At 39.6% G+C, this 22035-nt stretch overlaps 1 protein-coding gene across 3 annotated transcripts in view; it reads right to left on the reverse strand.

Annotated features, from left to right (window-relative positions):
- Positions 1-22035, reverse strand: part of kcng1 (potassium voltage-gated channel, subfamily G, member 1) — a 183448-nt gene that overhangs the window by 92674 nt on the left and 68739 nt on the right. Inside the window, exon 1 of one of the 3 annotated variants that reach the window (XM_028791432.2) lies at positions 10741-10794. The exons of the other annotated variants lie outside the window; for them this stretch is intronic. The gene's annotated coding sequence lies outside the window, so the exon portion shown is untranslated. Of the gene's footprint in view, positions 1-10740; positions 10795-22035 lie in introns of those variants that run through there. 3 annotated transcript variants of the gene reach the window in all.

The following is a 22035-nucleotide window of genomic DNA, read 5'->3' on the forward strand; positions in this document are numbered from 1 at the left end:
TGCTTTTTATATTGTTTTTGGGGTTCTGTTAATAAAACATTTAAATTGTTATTTTTTTGGTTATTTTAAACCAGGGTTTTTGTGGTATCCTTAATCATTTTCATATATATTTTCTCAGTTTGACTCATTGTGGATAGTGGCCTGATTCATGAGTTTGGTTGGACTAGACCATAACTGGAGTCTTGCATGCTAGGGAATTGAAGAAACCCCTAATTTTTAGTTTTGTGAAATCAAACCAGTACTGTATTTGAATCATAACACACATCCATCCTAAACATATCAGTATCTTCTGATCATGAACATCTTCCATAAAATCTTCCAAGTTATCTTCTGATGGAATTGTGTACCCAGTCACTCCTTGAATAGTGACCGGCCATAGAGGCACTTTATTGCAGTGAAAGTCAATAACTAGTACCTTGGTTTTGCTGATGTTTACATGTAGACAATTGTCTTTGCACCAGTAAACAAAGTTCTCCACTTGACTCCTATACTCTGTCTCATCCACTTTATCAATATACACCATAAGTACAGAATCATCTGAGAGTTTCTGCAGAATCATCTGAATTTCTGACATGACCTGTCATTTTATTTGTAGTTAGAGGTCTACAGAGTGAGGAGAAAAAGAAACAAGACTGTTCCTTGTGATGCTTCAGTGTTGCTCTCACAAACTGTGGTCTGCCTGACAGATAGTCCATTATCCAGGACACCATAGGCTCATCCATCTCTTGAGTATATCCCTTAATATGAATGACTGAATGGTACTGAAAGCACTGGTGAAATAAAAAAGCTTTGTCCAGGACAGAATAAGCCCTGTAGAAAAGAAAGATTATTGCATCCTCTACTCCAATCTTTGTCCGATAGGCAAACTGCAGGGGGTCCAGGTGCTCTACTACAAGAGGACTCATATAGTCCAGGACCAGTACCTCAAAGGTTCTCATGAAAATAGGAGGGTTAAGCCGGTCCACTGCAATACACAAAACGCCACAATGCTTTAACTCGCCAGGAGAGTTGATAGTTCTTTCAACCTAAAAAGCGATTGTGGAGTTCTCCATCCATCCATTATCCAACCCGCTATATCCTAACTACAGGGTCATGGGAGTCTGCTGGAGCCAATCCCATCCAACACAGGGCGCAAGTTCTTTAAACATAAAAAGTGACTCAGTCAGTTTTGAATCAGTTTCACCTTGCATTTTTCCTCACTCTGCATCTTTGCCTGTGCCATCCTTGGCAAAGCTGTTCCTTCAATACAGTATAAGATACCTCCTTTGGTGGTAGTAATCATAGGGATACCACTTGAGTAAAGGAATAGTCAATATACAGGTATTCCATTTTACATTTGGAGTTTGATATTCTTCCCATGTCTGTGTGGGTTTCCTCTAGGTGCTCCAGTTTCCTTTCACTGCCCAAAGACATGTGTGTTAGGTAAAATGGTGATGTTAACTTGGCCCTAGTGTGGGTGTGTTTGTGTTGGCTCTGCAATGGACTGCCACCCTGTCCAGGGTTTGTTCCTGCCTTGTGTTCTATGCTAGCTATCTCTCTCTTTGAAAATTACATAGCACTTTACATTGCTCAAAGTCTTTTACATTCACAGATGTTGTGGTGGTGAGGTAATCTTTGGATCCTCAGTGCTCACCATGTGGCATCTCTCAAGTTCACAGCTTGTGGCAGATGGCTGAAGCCCTGAGTGTGGAATGAGCAGGGAAGAGAGTATTTGCAAGGCTTGCAGCAGGGCCATGGGTTGTGAGCATGGAAGCTCAACCCTGCTGGGGCCCGTGGCCACTTCCGGGGGGTGCCTGGACTTTTATTTGGCAGCACTTCTGCCACACCCGGAAGTGCTGCCGGAAGAAGCTCGTTGGGCAACTGGACTCCTTCCAGGTGCCCTATAAAAGGAGCCAATCACCACCACTCAATGGCCTGAATCGGGAGGAAGTGGACGAAGCTCTTGAGGAGGAGTGGAGGCCGAAGGACTGGCGGCAAAAGGACTGTGTTGGTGCTTGCCTTGTGTGCTGTGGAAGGCAAACTATGTAAATAAACCAAGAGCTGTGTGGCAAAATCATGTCTGTGACAGGGATAGGGTGGCTGTGCATGCCCTGGGCTTCACTATATATACATATATATATATATATATATATATATCCATCCATTTTCCAACCCGCTGAATCCGAACACAGGGCACAAGGCAGGAAACAATCCTGGGCAGGGTGCCAACCCACCGCAGATATAGATATATATATATATATATATTAGGGACGAAGTCGAAGGGTTTGAATCAGGGTGTTGACATGCCGGGCCAGTGGTTGGTGCTGAGTACTAATGCTGCTCCTTCTCTTCCCACAGACCTTCAGAAGAAAAAAACAATTAAGCAACTCACTTCTGCACGTCAACAATACTTCTTATGTATATCAATATATGGGGTGGATCCCCAACTCTTTTTTCTTGTTGTTATTTCTTACTCTATATATATATATATATATATATATATATATATATATATTAGAGATTCATTGGTTACTCTAACAACTAATTTTGTCTAAATAATTCAAACAAGCATATGCATGTGTGTAGCATCTGAATATTTATTGAATAATTTGATATACAAAATCTGAAAACATCATATGATGAAGCACAGCTAAAAAACCTCCAACAAGAAGACCACTCTTTTATCAATAAAATATATGGTCAAAAATGCTTAAAAGTAAAAAAATGGTATTTTTTTAATAATAGTGGACTTATTAATATAACTTGGTGTCAGCAGTACAACCTGATACAAGACCAAATAGTCTTTTAGGGTTCTTTTAAATGTCAGTGTCGCATGTGAAATAAATCAAAGTGGATCCAATGTATATTTAAAAAAAATCCATCTCAAATAGAGATGGATGTTATTCATAGACAATATGAATATACTGTAGATTCTAGTCAAATTAGGTATAAACCAGCTTAATAATGTTTGTACAGTATAAATTATACCAACTGATACCAATCTGAAACTTTCTTCTTCTATTGGCATCTCCTGTTAGGGGTTGCCACAGCTTATCACCTTGTTCCATATCTTCCGGTCCCCTACATTTTGCTCTGTCACACCCACCACATGTACAGTATGTCCTCTCTCACCACATCCATAAACCTCCTCTTGGACCTTCCTCTTTTCTTCTTGCCTGGCAGCTCTATCCCTAGCATCCTTCTCCCAATATACCCAGGATGTCTCCTCTGAACATGTCCAAACCAATACATCCTTGCCTCTCTGGTTTTGTTTCCAAACCATCCAGCCTAACCTGACACTCTAATATACTCATTCCTAATCCTGTCCATCCTCATCATACACAAAGCTAATTTTAGCATTTTTAACTCTGCCACCTCCAGCTCTGTCTCTTGTCTTTATGTCAGTTCATTGTCTCCACACTATACATTATAGGTGGTCTCACTATCGTCTTGTAGACCATCCCTTTCACTCTTGCTGATACTCATCTGTCACAAATCACTCCTGACACTTTTCTTCAACCACTCCACCCTGCCTGCACTTTCTTCTTCACCTCACTTCCACACTCCCCATTACTCTGTACTGTTGATCCCAAGTATTTAAATTTATCCACCTTCGCCAACTCTACTCCCAGCATCCTCTGACCTCTCTCATTCATGCATATGTATTTTCTTGTTTCCTACTGACCCTTTTTCCTTTACTTTCCTCTTTAGAGCATATCTCCTCCACTCCATGGTCTCCTCAACCCCTCGTTACAGATCAAAATGTCATCTGCAAACATCATAGTCCATGGGGACTCTTGTCTAATCTCCTCTGTCAACCTGTCCATCACCATTGCAAATAAGAAAGGGCTTAGTGCAGATCCCTGATGTAATCCCACCTCCACCTCCACCTTCCACAGACCTCACCACTGTCACACTTCCCTTAATAATATCCTGATCCGCAGAAGAACTGACATACTTCTCAGATACTCCCGACTTCCTCATACAATGCCACAACTCCTATCTAGGCATCCTGTTGTATGCTTTCTCTAGGTCCACAAAGACACAATGCAAATCCTTTTGGCCTTCTCTTTAGTCCTCGATCAACACCCTCAGAGCAAACATTGCGTCTGTAGTTCTCTTTCCTGGCATGAAACCATACTGCTACTCACTAATCATCACTTCCTTTCTTAACCTAGACTCTACTACTCTTTCCCAGAAATTCTTGCTGTGGCTGATCAACTTTATTCCTCTATAACTACAGTTCTGCAGATCATCCTTATTATTAAAAATTGGTACCAGCACCCTTCTTCTCCACTCCTCAAGTTTCCATTAAACACTTGTTGAAAACTCCACTGACATATCTCCTATATACCTCCATGCTTCCACAGGTATGTCATCTGGACCAACAGCCTTCTCATTCTCCATCCTCTTCATAGCTGTCCTTACTTTCTCCTTGCTAATCCGTTGCACTACCTGATTCACTATCTCCACATCAACCTACCTTCTCTTTCACTCATTCTCATCATTCATCAAACTCTTAAAGTACTTTTTCCAACTGCTCAATACACTCTCCTTTCTTGTGAGTATGTTTCCGCCATTAATCTTTATCACCCTAACCTGTTGCTCATCTTTCCCAGCTTGGTCCCTCTGTCTAGCTAATTGGTACAGGTCATTTTCTCCTTCTGTAGTATCAAACCTCTCATACAACTCCTCATACACCTTTTCTTTAGCCTTCACCACTTCTCTCTTCACCTTATGCCTTATCTCCTTGTACTCCTATCTACTTTTTTCATCTCTCTGACTATCTTACTTCTTCTTCACCAACATCTTCTTCTGTATACTCTCCTGTACTTCCCCATTCCACCACCAGGTTTCCTTTTCCTCATTCCTCTGTCCAGATGTTACACTGAGCACCCTTCTAGCTGCCCCCCTTACAACGTCTGCTGTAGTTGTCCAGCTATCTGGTAACTCTTTACTGCCACCTAGTGCCTGTCTTACCTCTTCCCTACACTCCACATTACAATCTCCCCTTTTCAACTTCCACCATTTGATCCTTGGCTCTATTGTCACTCTCCTCCTCTTCTTGATCTCCAACATCATCCTACAGATCACCATTCTATGCCGCCTAACTACGCCTTCCCATGTCACTACTTTGCAGTCTCAAATCTCCTTCAGACTGACCCTCCTGCACAGGATATAATCCACCTGAGTGCATTTTTGTCCACTCTTGTATGTCACCCTATGTTCCTCCCTCTTCTTAACATACATATTCACCATAGCCATATCCATCCTGTTCACAAAATCCACTACCATCTAACCTTCTTCATGCGTCTCTTTGACACCATAACTACCTATCACCTCCTCATCTCCTCTGTTCCCTTCACCTACATGTCAATTTAAATCTGCTCACATCACCACTTTCTGTCCCTTGGGTACACTGTCCATTACTTCATCCAACTCACTCCAGAAATACTGTATTTCTTCTCATCTATTGCATACCCAACTTACATGTCATGTACACTAATAATATTCATCATCATACCTTCAATATCCAGCTTCAAGACTTGTAAGATAAAATAACAATCCCAAAAGAAAGGCGAATTGAAAACACTGTCACATTAAAATACCAAGCAAAACCTGTATATAAGCACATAAGCAGACACCTTGGACTAAATGTGACTCAGTGTGAGTATTACTATTACTGTACTCTCTTTACAGGTAAGACAACAATCACCCACTCTGGAAAGTGACAATCCTCTACAACATATAGTTCAGATGTTGTCTTTCAGTTTTACTATTTTTTTCATATGTACCTAGAAATGCATAATTTAACAATACAAAATACCAACTCCTTAAGTGTATTAATTTCCATATAAACAACATGAATAATAACATATCTTCCTCTTATGAAATCAAAGATAAAGCAAACAAAATATCCATTACAGCCTGCCTTGCTTTTACACCAGCCTGGTGGGAATCCTGTCATGTAAGATGTGGCATTTGGCCATTGTGAGCCTCTATAGCCACCACGTCCTCCTCCTCCTACTATTCTTCATCTACAGTGGGCAGTGGGATAGCTGTGTTTACAGAAAATACTGTGTAGCATGGCACACACAACTATTATGGCACAGCACTGCTCTGATACTGCCTGAAGATTTGTGGAGACACCTGAAGCACATTTTCCACATTTCTATTGCTCATTCAACTATGCTGCGTGTCTGCTGATGTGCAGCATTATACTGATCCTTGGCCATGGTCTGTAGAATACCTACTGGTGTCAAAGGATATGGGAGAAGAAGATAGGCACTGTTACCCAATAGGTAGCCACTCCCAAATTCACCATCCAGTGCCTTGCCACAGATTGCTGAATTGGCCCAGTTAAGTGCATCATGGGTACTTACAGGCCACTTTACCATGAAGTGCACGAAAAGTCCTTGGTGACAGCACATTATTTGCACATTAACTGCCAAAAACCGTTTAAAGTGGGTCTACATAGGCTACAAAAGGCAAGGCGTATGAATTGGTATGAGTGTCCCATCCACCATTCCAACAACGCATGAGTTGTTAGTGATTGCGTGGAACCCGAAGTGATTTCACACAGTGATATAGGTGCGGATGGAAACACTATGTAGCTGTTTGTATGGTAACAAAGAAGCCTGGGTAACTCTATGTAAGTCTATTGCTTTGGCACACAGCAGCTTTACACATCTCCAACAGTCTGCTGAAATCCTCTAGTGGTGTAATATCTCAGCGTTGCTAGGAGCTGCACAACAGGAGTCGGAGCATAGTTGTGATGAGTGGGTATGGACAGATCTTCCTCCACCAGCTGGAGCAGTGCCATTACCTCAACTCTTGGCAATCTGTATCTCCCCAATATTGCATCATCACTTAGGTAATCAAACGGGTTTAATTATGCCCATACCAATGCATTACCCACACAAATTAGCTGCATGGACAATGTAGGTGCCCTTGTTGATAAAGTAGACAGTAGAACTGATTGTTCTTTTTATAATACTTGATTAAACTGGGAAGATGTTCTGTTATATTTGTCAGAAGGTATTGATTAACTCCTGTTAGGGAAGCCAAATGCTACAATCCAATGATTCATCCTCAGAGATGCATTATTTTGTTAATTCAGGTATATATATTTGACTTTTTTCGAATGTGAGTTATATCAGTGTTTATTTTTTCCTTTGTTTGTTAATTGTATTAATTATTTTTTTTGGTAGTACCTTTGGTATTTCCACCTATGTGTTATGCAGTTTCTTTCTGATGCTCCGTCTGGCTGCCACTGTATGTTGTCTAGGTACCGCAGGAGGTAGCCAGTTAATGTTGAACTTTAGGATTAACATATGAGTTGGGTCAGACATAGCTAATGGACAAGTTTAACGTACTACTTTAGTTATGATGAGTTTTGGGAAACAAACTTTCTCGCAGTGCATGTAGTTAACTACAAGTTTAACATCATTCTTAGCACTACAAAGCTTTCAGGAAGCCCACCACCATTTGCTCAATTTAAATTCTTGATGTTGGAAATAGCATGGGAAAAGCACTACATAAATAAAATGTTATGTTCATTGGCAAATTTTCACTTTTTCAAAAGGAGCTTACTAGATGTCTTAATCAGGGACCAAAACCATTTTAGTTAAGATTTCTCTTATTTTCATACCTTTTTAATGCTAAAATAGTGATTTTGATAAGCTATATGGTCTGCACATTTGGCAGTTTAAACTGCCATAGAAACTGTGTCTCGTTAAAAAAGCCAACTTCCCAGCAGCAGAAGCAGCTGCTTCCAATGGGTGGACGTGTTGCTGTGCCGCAAACTCTCTTTCAGTTCAGATCAATTGTGTCAGCTGCGCTAGATTAAAAAATTACATCTTACAGAGTTGCTTATTGAATACGTTTTATTGATAATTTAGTGACTGAAGAAAATGTCTAAAAATAACTGAATACATCTGACCTATGATTATATAGGATGTTATTGCTGCTCAGTTTTGACATCGTTGATAAATAGGTATCTTTCAGATCCAGAAGGTGGAGGTTAAAGAATTATAAGTTGCTGGTCTTGTCACAAATATCTGGCAAAAAGTGAAAATGAAATTCTGCCTGAGATAAAGCTACCAAGTGCATTTAACAGGAGAGTCTACTGGTTTTAGCTAGTCAATGTACTGAAACATTATTTTACATTACTTTACACTTGAGAGTAATGGTGGCCACTGACAAGGGCACTTAGCTGACAATGTATCTGTTCCGCCTGAATAAATACTGTGGCTGGAACTTTTTCCAAACTCTAGTCACTAGCATGAATTTCTTCAGTTAACCAGTTCACAATCCTAAAAGAACTATTGTTGAACAGTTAAGAAAGTGTAAAGGGGTTACTTATGGCACTGTTGGCTTTCCTGTGCCATGCTTCCTCTTCATATGTTCAGATATTGAGCCAGCACTGTTATGGAACAGCATACAATGAACAATCACTTTTGGGATGAAATACACTCATACAGTCGAGAATTTTGCCTGATATTTGGAGAAAGCTTTTTGCAACTGAATGTTGTGCCGCTGCCATCATGATTAGCCGACTCAAAAACAGTACAGAGGGTCATAGCATGCCTGCACACAATGTTGGGGAGGGGCCGGGACAACTAATTTATTAAGAAAGCACCATTGATTAAAAGTTTAGTTGATTACATCAATTATTCACTGCAGTCCTAGAATGAAATAAGCAAATTAAGGAAATCGACAAATGGATGGAAGAGTGAAAGTAGCATCTTCCTTACATATTTTAAGAGTTTTCTTCTATATAATTTATTTTAGAAATCAGTCAAACTGATTTAAAGCTGTTTATTTAGTATCAGTTTATTACCTGGGCATTTACACATGGACAAAGCAATCCATATTTTTTCTTATTTACTCTTAGTCAATTTGTGTTAGTGTTTAGAATGACACATACATTTCAATGTAGTTGAAGTATGGTCTCATTTGAAATTAAACTTTTACTGTTCCTTCATAGACAGCGTGCTAACATATTGTATAGTAGTACGCTACAGAATCTTCACTGCAGCACACATCAGTGGACTTCAGCATGTAATCAAAGCAGGTCAGAAGTCTGTCAGATGCTCACTGCCCTCCCTACAAGTCTTGTATACTTCTTGCTGCCTTGGCAGGAAAGAAATAATTTGAAGGACCCCTCACATCCTGGTGTTCACCTTTATGACCTGTTGCCCTCTGGTAGGCGCTACAGGTCCATCAAATCAAGGACAAACAGACTCAGGGAGTGTTTCTTTCCAGGAGCCATAATCACATTGAATCTCAACATGCATGTGCATCTCTCTGTGCCTCTGTCTCTGTCCCTCTCTTTTCTCTCTCTCACTCACCTTTTATTTGGATGTGCAATAATCCTCTGTGTAATAATCACAGTCTGGTGCAATATTTCTGTTTTATTCAATGAGCAATATTTTATATTATTCGTATTCTCTTGTGTAATATTCATAACATTGGTAATTCATTATGCAATACCCACATGATCAGTAATATTCCTTGTTTAGTAATAGAACATTATTACCTATTAATTAGCATATTTTTATATATTCTTTTTATATAGTAGTTTTATATGTAGTACTCTGTATAGTAGTAATTTTAAAAATGATTTTTTCCTTCTTTTTCATTGCTTCTGTAGGAGAAGGTGTTCTCTAATTTTGTTATACATGGTATAATGACAATAAAGAGCTTCTAATTCTAATTGTAATAAACATGCTGTTCAGAATTCTAAGTATTACAGTTGATCAGAAAGCTCTTAGGTAACAATCAAATCTTAATTTTAAAAATTAAGGAAATAAAGGAAAAAAATATCTGAGATTGTTGAAAGTTTGAGTTCCGACGATTCAGTTTTCTTTCAGGTTTAAATGAATACTCCATCCAAAAATTATTATTTTTTATATGTCATGTACTTTGTAATGATGGGCAAGAAAAATTTTTAATCTCATGTTTTCATGCAGAACTGAGATAAAAAAGTGTCCGATATAAGTCTAAAGTAACCAGTGATGAACAGTGGCAAACAGTATGAAAACATCCATTAAAAAATCTCATTTTAATCATGTTGCATAATCCAGAAGGGACGACATCCAGCCACATGCTCCAAAACGTGTATTTTTTCACTTCAGGAAAACACTTTGTGAACTAAAACAAAATGCACTCAGACACAATTGAGCGTTACAAACTACATTATATTACAGAGCACTTCAAACTATATGGAGAAAGTAACATTTAAAAAAATATTATTTTCGGCTGGAGTATTTCCTTTAACCACACTATCCTGTAAGTGAAAATAAATCCTATGGTGTAGGTAGTTTGTTCGTTACTTAGGCAGCTAAATAATTTTCCACCACAAGAATCTGTGTAATATGTATTGATTTTGAAAAAATCATGCCATCCTGTAAATTATAATTTGCTATTTGTGTGCTCATCTGTTGGTCACCATATAATTAGATGCTTTATGTAATGCATAAAACAACCCAGCCTCCATATTGGAGCTTGTATAAATATGGAGGGCTGCTATCAGGAAAGGCACCTTGCTGTAAAAATCACACCACACCCTATAAAACATCAAGCCAAACACAGAAGTGGGAAAATATGAAGAGACAGAAGAATAAGAAGAATGAAATACATGAAACGATTTCCAGAGGCTCCTTGGTGAGCATGCTATAAAGCACAGGAAGAAACCAAAGTGTAAAGTACAAGCAAAATGATTCACAAAGATTGAAAAGAGTAATGCAAATACTGTACCTCTTTAGGAAAACAATTTTCTCATATGTTTTGATTTTCCGCACATTCTCTGCAATAAAAAGAAAAAAAAAATCAGCTCTGTGTATATTTTATACCCAATTGTTTATTGCTTTAATTCAGTGCAGGAGGAGATCGAGAGAGTTTTATATGGGGTGGCAAGAGGGTGGCAGGGAGATTTTTAAGAGGGTCGTAACAAGAAAACATTATTCTTTCAGATGCACATACTGTATATGACATACATACTTGAGGTAAATAAAATTAATAATTGTAAGGATAAGTCCAGCCTCACAGTATCAATCAGCCGTTTATTGTTTGATTAGCATATTAGACAATTCTCACCCTAAAAGAATCTACAGACAAATATGTTCAACAATGTTGATGTACATTTCTAAAATAAAGTGTCATGTTGTTCTTGAAAGTATTCAGATATAAAGTATCTGCAGCAAAGGACCTGTCACAAAAATAGTGTTCCTTTTCATCTAACAATTACAACTACAGAAAATTCAACTGTAAGAGTTGAGTATGATGATTACCATGTTATCCAGCAAACCTTTTCACAAAGTCATCCAAATTTAAAGATTTTCTGCCTTTGGACTCAATGCTTTGTACAGCCAAATTTGACAATATACTTTCTTTCATAGTGAATCGCAAATGATTCTTTATTAGCTTTAGTGCTGAAAAACTTCATTGACAAGAAGCACTGCTGACTGATAATGCCACAGTTATCTTATACAACCATAAACGCTCAAAGAACACATCCCAGAATGGGTCCAAAAAATGTTCAAGTTCCAACAAAGTACAGGATTTTGTTAACCATTCTTTTTTATGCCTTTTTAAGATTCTTCTTATCTGGTGAGGTTCATGCTTCAAGTCTTCAATATTGGACTCCTAAGCATTTGCCAAAAGAAGAACAACCTCCATCTCTAAGAAAGCCAGATCCAGATGGATTTAGAGCCTGAATACCAATCATGATACAGCAGTTGGTATTAAAAAATCATGCTATCAATAACTGGGTAGTACACTTTGACTTGAAAAGCATATTTGCTGTCTGGTTCTGTAAAGGCTTGTGGTGACAACACAATATTTGAGTTTTCCTGTTTCCTTCACTGACCACTTTGAGAAGTACTGGGTTGTAAAAATATCACTTCTTTCACAAGTGAAAGACTGTGTCAACTATATCATTCCAAATCTCATCAAAATAGGCATTGCTATGATAATGTGTCATTGTGTCTTTCAGCGATTGAATTAAATCAACAGCCTTAAAAAGATCAAGCGTTTCTGAATGCAGTATATCTGACAGAGATGTTTACTTACCTCGGCAGTGACATTCATGTCTCTGGCCATGTGGCACGATTCCATGTGGGTGATCCAGCTCGCAGGATCCTCATTGTTGAGGACCCAAGTGACTGGACCAGGCCAAGAGGACACCCACGTAACACCTCACTGCGGCAGATGGGTGGTCATTTCTGGAGGGTGGGACTGGACTGGACTGCGTGTGTGCCTGGGGGGTTGCCAACCATGATCCTGAGCTGTTTCGCTGTGTGGTGGGTGTGGCAATACGATGTACCAGTGCATGCTCCCCAACCTGACCTGACATCTGACAAAAATTTAGAATCACCTAAAATCTTTCTGAACACGACAAGACACCATACAAAATTCAAATCAGTTTGACTCGGTATTAATCGTGCTTCAATAGCTGTCTGAGGATTGTTCGCATTGAATTTCCTCAAGCACTTTAAGAACAGTGGGCATTCTGTTCATTATATTATGACATGCTACATGTCTGTAAGCCCAGCATGTATATCTAAGGTGCTGAGGTTTCCTTGGTGCCACTGTAAACATCTCACACTACACATCCAGCCATTTCTGATGGACATAAGATCTAGACATGAGTGTGTACAATTTTTCCAACAAAGCAAAACAATTTCCAACATCAGGTACACCTCTGACTAGGTCACCAATAACAGCCAATATGTAGAAAATGTAGTGTACAATGACAAGTATTTGTAAGTATTACGGTATTTTTAACGTTATCTCATGCTTTCATTCGAGATGGACGATTTCAGTCTCACAAATTGCACGCTGTGAAATTCGTAGCGGCAAAAAAAATAAAAGGATGAGGAGACCAAGTCAGCCTGGAAAAAACATTGATCTCTGAAGATGAAGTTTATGTGAAAGGTTGCGCCCAGGACATGCTTTTTGTCAAAAGAATTTTTATAAAAGTTATTAATTACATTTTAAAATTTATATTAGATTTATATTTGGGGGCAAATATGGTGGCACAACATTTTGTTAGGGTGTCAAATGCAACCATGTGCCCCCTTGTAGATCCGCCCTGATTATGTCAATTATTAACTCATCAAAACCTATGAAGTTGAATTGAAACCAAGAAGAATCTCAAGTCCAAGTGAAATCAACTCTTAAAATATATTACTTAGCAGGAAACATTTGCTGTACAGTAATTTTAAGTTCATGTATATTCAGCTGATGTCAGACTTTTTGAGATGTGTTGCAATATTATTGTTATATTTTGTTGTATTTTAATATAAACACTAAACCTATTTGCAATTCTGCTCCATGGGACTTGACTAAGAGCCATCTATAATGTTCATTTGGCAAAACTTAACATATAGTGTGTCATAATGTGCAGCTTAGCAGGATATTTCTTTACAGTTGATCAATATCATATTTACAATTTAAACCTTACTAGTTTCATTATATGCTTAGTTTGTTCTTGCAGTTACTCTAGACACAGGGGAACTTTTCCTGAAGGCTTGGGTAATTGAGTCTCAGCAGTTTGATGGGGTTGGCGGTGGACACATTTTAGACTATCCTAAGGTTTACTCCTACATACAGTAAAGAAAATAGATAATAGTCCTGTACAGTCAAGCAGGCAAAATTCAGAAACCAACAAATTAAAATCCCAAAGCCATTTATCTATGTGTTGCATTTCAACTTTTGTATTAGTATATTACACTAAGTAAAAATGTTTAATATTTGAACATGAAGCAAACCTTTATAAGCAGGATTCTTATAGATTTGTCCCTTCTTTCAAATAAGTGAGAACATGTCTCACTATACTCCTTACTTCATGTTAGGTATGGTTTTATTACAATAACAAACACCTTTCAGGGTGAAATAAAGTATGTTCTAAACCAATTTTCACTCAGAAAGGATCATGCTCTAGCCAGAAGGAACCTTCTGTTGTACAGCTGGTTATGGAATAATTATTTTTCTTGTCTTACTCTTCCATGAGACTACCAGTTGATATTATAGGCTCTTAAGAATGCAGTGTGGCTGCACTGAAACATAAACATACACGTGCAAACATGCTCATACTGCAGAGTAATACTGACAGATACACATTCATGTGTAGATGTGTGTGAACAGTACACAGACAATTACTGACATCAACTGTTCTGAACTTCATTTCCAGTCCAGACAGTATGGTGGCAATATGCCTGTCAGTCTCTATGAATGGTATCTCACGTAATTGATCTTCATGAATATTTTTTGTTCATTTTTTAAACTAGATTTTTTGAAAATGTTGCTTGTTCCCTGCAGAGTTTGCATTTAATTTTTTTTTCACACAATAAAATAGTTCAGGATCCTGGTTGGCAACCATCATGGCAGACACGCAGCCCAGTCCAGCACCCCAAAAATGACTATCTGCCAAACCAGGTGTTATGTGGGAGTCACCTTGGCATGGTCCAGCTGTTCAGGTCTTCAACAATGAGGATCCTGTGAGCCGGATCACCCTCTGGGAATTGCATCGTATGGCCGTAATTCATTAACTGACGCTCCCTCATAATGCAGGTAATGTGCCTTGTTCAGGACTTCGTGAGCACCAGCTCGTTCAGCACAAAGTCAAACTGACAGTACTCAAGGACTGTCTGAAGAGAAACAGTACCCAAGGAGTCTCAGGTCAATGGATAGTGTTCTTGTCTTGCAAACATATAGCAAAACAGGAAGCCCAGACACTCAGACTCTTCACTCAGTCTCTCGAGAGCACCGATCAGAGCCTCCTATTGAGGATGACCCTAGAAAGGACCTTATTTTTTTTACATGTTTCTAAGGTATGCTGAAGAACAATTATAAACATTTCATGAGTTTCAAAGGCTTTTATTGGCAATTACATCAAATTTATGTAAACAGTCAATATTTACAGTGTTGATCCTTCTTTTTCAAAACTTCTGCAATTTGCTCTGGCATGCTGGATATCAGCTTCTGGGCCAAATCCTGACTGATGGTGATCCATTCTTGCTTTTGAGTGCTTAGAGTGGATTATAATTTGTGGGCTTCTGCTTCTCCACCTGCTTTTCAAGAATTGACCACAGGTTCTCAATGGGATTAAGATTTGGGGAGTTTCCTGGCCCCAGGTCCAAACTTTCAGTGTTATGATCTCTCTAACGTTTTTCTTGGAAGGAAGTGGTTTCTTTGCTGTTATCCAAAAGTCTTCGCCTCATTATGCATGCAGATGCACCCATACCCACCTGCTGCCAATACTGAGCAGCTCTACACTGGTGGCAACACGATTCTGTAGCTGACTCCTCAGAATGAGACAGTCCTGGCACTTGCTGGACACTTTTAGCTGATCATTTTGAGCCAGGGCCAAAATAAGTGAAAATAGGTTTTTGTGATAAAGTTAACTTTTCATGCTAATAAAGCTCTTTGCAATGAATTAATATACATCTGATCACTCTGCACAATAATATAAAAACAATATGAATTGCCACCACAAAAACTGAAGCCACAAATTTTTCAAAAAATAAAATTTTGCCAAAACGTTTGGTCACTACTGTAGGGATGACAAATTCCATTTTCTAGTCAGTTGGAATAATGCCCATCTCCCAAATGGAAGAAAGATTGCCTGTAATGCAAAGAGGACAGCCTTACTATCAGTCTGGAAAAGTTCACCCCAGATACCACAGATCCCTACCCTCAGCTAGTTCACAATGTATACAATCTCAGTGAGACTGGGTGGTCACAGCCATCCTTCTCAGTTCCCAGAACAGACCGGAGTTGCCATGAAGCTGTCCTCTGAGACTCCTCTCGATGATACCCATGGTGCCCTCTGAGATGAAACACCACCTCTGGTAACACTGGTAACACCAATACATCCCTCAGCAACCTTCAAGGTCTTGACATGGAAGGTCTCCCACATCACATTAGGATCAGCAGTCGCACCCAAGTCTGTAAGTTCCTCACACAAACTGCATACAAACTCATTATAAACAGCCTGATCTTAGAGTCTGGCCAGGTCTAGCTTCATTCTCGTAGTAGGTGGTAGCCTACCGGACCTAAGATAGATCTCCTGAGTAGCAACAACAAGTCTGTGGTCAGAATTCACAAACTGGGCCCTTCTGTAGACCCTGCAGGTTTGTAAGAGCCTCCACCATCTGCCCACGAGGATGTGATCAATCTCCTTCACTGCACCACCTGTATTGGAGTACCAAGTCCAACGATGCAGCTCAGGGTGCTGAAACCAGGGTCCAGAGATCTACAGCCCCTGACCTTTTACAAAGTCAATAAACATGGAGCCTCTTTCACCATGGTCACCAGGAACATGGGAACTGACACAATCCTCATTGGCAGCCCAGTCAGTGCCAGTTGTTGCATTGAAATCACCCGTGATTAGGGGAGTGTCATCTTGTGGGCACCCATCAAACACCGAGACATCGCTCACTGAGGTTGGAGCATACACTAAAACAACAGACAAGGCACCCAGAGAGTGCCTTAATCTGATTCTCATAATACGCTCATTGAAACGAGTGACATTGGACACCATTGGAAGAAGCTGATCCACCACAATAACAGCTACTCAATGTGTTTTTCAGCCATCAGAGTGACCAGACCAATAAAAGGTGTACCCACCTACAGAGATCTGGTTAGTTCTAGGTTTGCGCACCTCAGAGAGTGCCGCCACTGAAATGCGGAGTTTACAAATGTCCTCTGATAGCAAGGAAGATGATCATCTTGCCAGAGAGACAAGATGTTCCACATGCCTACCCGGATGGGGCGCCTCAAACTGAGACCTGAGTGACATTCCGATGCCCAATAGGCCTGACCCCAGTGGCTCTCCAGCGGTTTTAAGCTCCCTAAGGCTTTTCCCCATCCCCTTCATAATGTGAGCAGCCTTCTTATGGATGGCTGCTGCAGAGCTATGTTGTTTAGAACACACAGGTGGCAAGCCTGTCTGTTCCCCTATGAACCCGAAGACAAAAAATAGATCATAACAAGGTATTACGATTGGTGGTGTCCAAATGATTAAATGACTGAAAATCAAACAGTATAAAAAATGTCATTTTTCCAGTGTAAGCTAGGCTCAAAAGGGGTAGAAAATTTTCATTGCATGTGGCACCCCAAGCCTGAATTATCGTGAAGTAACGTAGGGAATACCGGCAGCAACCTGGGAAAAAAGCACCAAGTGAACAAGAACAATCCTTCTGAGTAGTCGAGGTCTCTCAGCCATAACATCTTTAAGGCATGACTGAAGGAAGATCACCAGTTCATTAATTCCATCCTAAGTAATAACAATATATAATGGTTTGAAATGAGAATGAAAAAAAAGCAGGGCAGTAAGGGGACTGATTAGGATGGATTCATTGTCTTGGGAGTAAACGAGGAAGAAACAGTCATCATTGGAGAAAACAACAGTAGCCTTAAAATTATTAATGACCTCTGTTGATTTTTTTGCGATCTCAAATGTTATGTATCCAGAACCACAGAAAAGCTTTAGTCTATCAGGACAGACGAGCAATGCAGGCAATTTCATGACTATACTCATAGTGTTTGTGCTTGTACTGTGGAAGGGCTGAAGTCAGTGAAAACATGAACTTCACTGGCCTTCAAAGTTTAAATTGGGATTTTTTTTCAGATTAATTGAGTCATCAAATGGGCTGCGTAGTTAAGAAACTGAATTGGATGAAATACCATTAGGAATAAAAGTTCTGTGGCAGCATTCAATTATCAGAAGAATTTTTAAAAAATCTATTAACTCAGAAAAAATATTGGCCACAATTTAAAAAAAAAAAAGTAGATCTTTTTCTGCATTCTTCTTGATAAAAATGAGACACATATCATTTCTACAGTACCTGGCCTACAGATCTATCAATGTAGGTGAGTGGCTTGTAACTTAGTATTTCAGAGTCAGGATTTTACTTGTCTGATAGCATATAGAATTCTGAAAAGTCCCAAGCTTTTTGCTGATTTTTGTTTTTGTTCATTTTTAACCCTGACTGTGTTACTCTGGATTACTACATTGTTATCAAGCTGGCAAGTTGGTCCCGCATAAGTCTGTTCGGGTCTTCACAAAAATGGGCCATGGAAGGATTACCACCTTCTGCTCCAGTAGATGTCTCAGTGTGGGGTGGCTTCTTCTTAGGATTTGAAGTTTCAGCATGGGAACATCTGGTAAAAGGCATAGCTGATGACTCCAGTGAAAGGTAGGTAATATATGATGTTTATAAGTTTTAGGGGGAAAAAGCAGCAGAAAGAGACCTTACATATAGTCATTTCCTCTACTCTAGCCAAAACAAAAGTGACTGGAGCACACAGAAACTCACCCTGAGTTAATAAGAGTACATGCACTTTGAGTACAGATGTAAAGAATACATAAAAAACAGAAATGTTGTTTACTGGGGGAGAATTATTAAGGCAGCAACAATCTTCTAGTATTTTTACCTCAGTAGGACTACATGTTAACTTTCTTGAATTAGCACACAACATATACATTATTTTTGATGTATTGCATTTTAAAACACTCACTTCAACACCTATTTTTTCAACCTAGAAATATTGGAAAATTAAGACAGTTTCTAAATATGGAGAATGCTGAGCAATAAACTAATGTATTAATTTCCAGTAGAATTGACTATTGCTTTATTCACCGGCTTTTCAAATCATTTGTATGCAGTTTTAGGGTAACTGAAAATGTTGCTGCAAGAATCATTGCTAGAACTAGAAATAACTCCTATTCTGAAGTCCTTACACTGTCTTCCAGTTACTGTAAATGTAAGACTAATTTCAAAACTGTGTGGAATAGTGGGTCTGTGGCTTGGAAGTTAGAAGTCCATTTTTAAATACTTACTGTATTGTGTCTGGGTGTGTGTGAGTGCAATTTGCTCTGCAGTTATTTGAGGTACTGGCTGACTGTGCTGTATTACATGTGAGGAGATGGGTGGATCAGTCAGGCACTTGAATGATGCTGTGGAAGGTGCAGCTCCTCGCGCCCATACATAATTAAGCAGCTGAATAAAAGAAGCTTACATGGGACAGAAAGGGGAAAAAGACAAAAGGGAAAAAGAAGAAATGGAAAATACTGAAGAATTGAAGTTAAAGAAGGAAGAGGAAAGCAGGAGGTGGTGTGTGAGAGAGAAGGCAGGCAGCTGGAAGGAAGTCCCTTGGATAGCATGGGGCCAAAGCTCTTGGGCTGAATGTGGTAACTCCAACTGAGCGTGTTTTGGGAGGTGGAGTGACCAGGTACTCGCTTCCAAGTAAATCTGGGAAGGCAGTGGGACATGGACAGAATGAGGCTCGCTTCCATGTAAATCTGGAAAAGCAGCAGGAGTCGGGGAGACTTGAAAGGGGGCCACAGATGGACACAGAGATCTGAGCCTTGGAGTGAGGTCTGGATTGTGAGCCTCGTTGGATGTAATAGGGCAGTAGGGGCCCTGACCTGTTAAATCTTGATGGCTGAGTTTGTCGGACGGGCTTCTCCTATGTTGCGAGGTCTTGCGGTAAGCAGAGGAGATATTGTTTACAAAGGGTTGCACTAGAGACTCAGTTATAAAGGGCAGTTTTCTGAACTATGATTTTAAACTTGTTTTAATGGATTACTGTATTATTTTTTTAACCTCCACTATCATGGACATAAATGGATTAATTATCGATTTAAGATTGCACTGCACTATATATTTGAACGCTGATTGGTTTGTAGATGTTAAATAAAAGCACTTCTTCAGTTTTTTCACCTACCCTTTCTCTGGTTGCATATGTTCTCATCTGCTTGGCTCATCTTGGTAATGTTATCAACAGGAGCAGGTCCAAGAGGCTACCAGAAGGGATTGGAAGCTTGGAGTTAACCTGCACAGTCACAAACCCTCCTTCTTACATTTAAAAAATAATATGGCCTAAGATCTCAGGATGCTGATCAACCAAAGATTTCAAGAAAATACTGTAACACTGGGAGGTGGAGTTTATAGGTGTAATGCTGCACCTACAGTATAAAGCTATGAAATGATCTGCCTGCATTGTACATCTGGCTGATTGTTTACTAGTTGTCAAATGTTGCATACTCTGTAACTTGCTCCTATAACTTGCTACAAAATCAAACCCAAGTTGCTGAGCATGCCAACTACAGGATTGTCATCAGTACTTGCAGTTATAACTGCCCACAACTCGCTAAGATTATGTAAATGAAGCATATGACTGTAAATTTCCAGAAAAAGATGTCTGTTGTAATGGGGCTTAGTCATATTTAAAATCATCAAAATAACTTTTACAATTTCCTTTGTTTTAGTAATTGTTACATCATCCATTTAAATACAGAATAGATACATTAGAATAGAAGAAAGTAAACATTGATTGTCACTCACTTGATAAAGATAGCCTATTAGATAGGCAACCATGCAGATTTACTCTTTGAACCTACTGGATGAAAAGCTAAACAGTCATCTTGTCATGTTAATATCTAGATTAAAATGTTTGCATGAATCTCCATTAAAATTCTCCAGGTGGTTAAATAAAAGGTAAAGGGACAATAGAGTTCTAAAGCAATTCTATTCACTTGATGGGCAAATTGCAATAGGTCTAATAATCATGTGTTCTATTCATGAATTTCCTTATTATATTTGATTTCCCTTCTAATAATTTAAGGGACAGTGGTTGCAGTGTTTTTGATTTGCCTCAGGAACTTCCTTTGCTAAGTGAATCTGTATTTGGTGAGTTTGGTGTCTCCAAGTAACTCACAACTATTAGTCTGAAAATAGAATCTATAGACTTACCAAAAATGTCCACTTTGAGTTAAAAAAAAATTGTCATGTATTGATTCACTTAATGACATCACAATTTATTGTATGTGCATCCAAATCTTTATTAATAAAAACTAATGAGGATGTGTATTTATTTAAAATTCCAGTATCTTTTATCACTTCAGTATTTCACTATATAAATTGGTGAGACCTTCTGAGACCCTCCCCAATGGGATGACACACAGAAGTACGATTGCCTCTTTTGAGACCCTCCCCAATGGAAAGACATACAGAAGCATGACTGCCGCATCTTTTGAGGGTTGCTTGTCCATCTCCGATGCAATCGTAGATTCACAGTGGCATAGAAACAACTACAAGCTGACTGCTGCCACTCTCAAAGTACTGGTCGCCCAATGGGTGATGCAAGGAACATTATAACTTGGCCACTGACCTGGCCCTGACCTTGCCTGTTTGCTGTGTCTTTGTATAGTAGAATGGTAGATCCCGCTACAGTAAATAACCAGGCTGTTCCTGTTTTGAGTTGAATAAAGCTGATTTTGCTAAAGTACTGAGACTCAGCCTTGTCTTTGGGGTGCAAGACACCGACTCATGCGTCACATGGTACCAGAAGTGGGGTCTTGCACTACTTGAACCCCAAGAAGCACATAACATCCCAATACCAGCGGAGCAAAATAAGGCTCCTGCGGATATTCCTGTCTTCACGCTCCCCAGAGATGTGCTGGTGAAGATGGCTCCCTCAGATGACCCAGAGTGCTTCCTATTCTGCTTCAAACACATGGCAACATTGATGCATTGTGACAGGGGAGCCTGGGCAGCTATTGTGGCCCCTTTTTCAACTGGAGAGACCCTACAGGTCGTGCGAAACCTCCCCCCTGAAAGGATCAATAATTATGACTTCCTGAAGCAACAGGTCCTCCTCGCTATTGACACAATCCTGTCAGGGATAAAACAAGGACCTCTGTGATGAGATGCTGTCCACTCGCTGTTAGACCTAAGCCACAGACTGGAGGGTGCCCGAGCCACCTGGAAACAAAGGGGCTACCCGGGTTTGGCCACAGGTGTAAGACGCTATCGCAGGAATACCATAGTGTGGACTGAACGCAGCTGTCACCTCCCACCTGCACAAGCCATGGCCATCGGTCTGGCCCAGGTATGCGGCTCACAAGTCTACCCCAAGATGTTAAGGGAGGACAATTTTATGGTCTCTATAACATTGGCTGGACATGTATGTAGTCCGCCGTGACTTGTTCTAGCAGACCCCTTATAGGACAATAGACCAGGTGAACATTCACTGCATCCATGG

This window comes from Erpetoichthys calabaricus, chromosome 10 (assembly GCF_900747795.2).
Source record: "Erpetoichthys calabaricus chromosome 10, fErpCal1.3, whole genome shotgun sequence".
Taxonomy (NCBI): domain Eukaryota; kingdom Metazoa; phylum Chordata; class Cladistia; order Polypteriformes; family Polypteridae; genus Erpetoichthys; species Erpetoichthys calabaricus.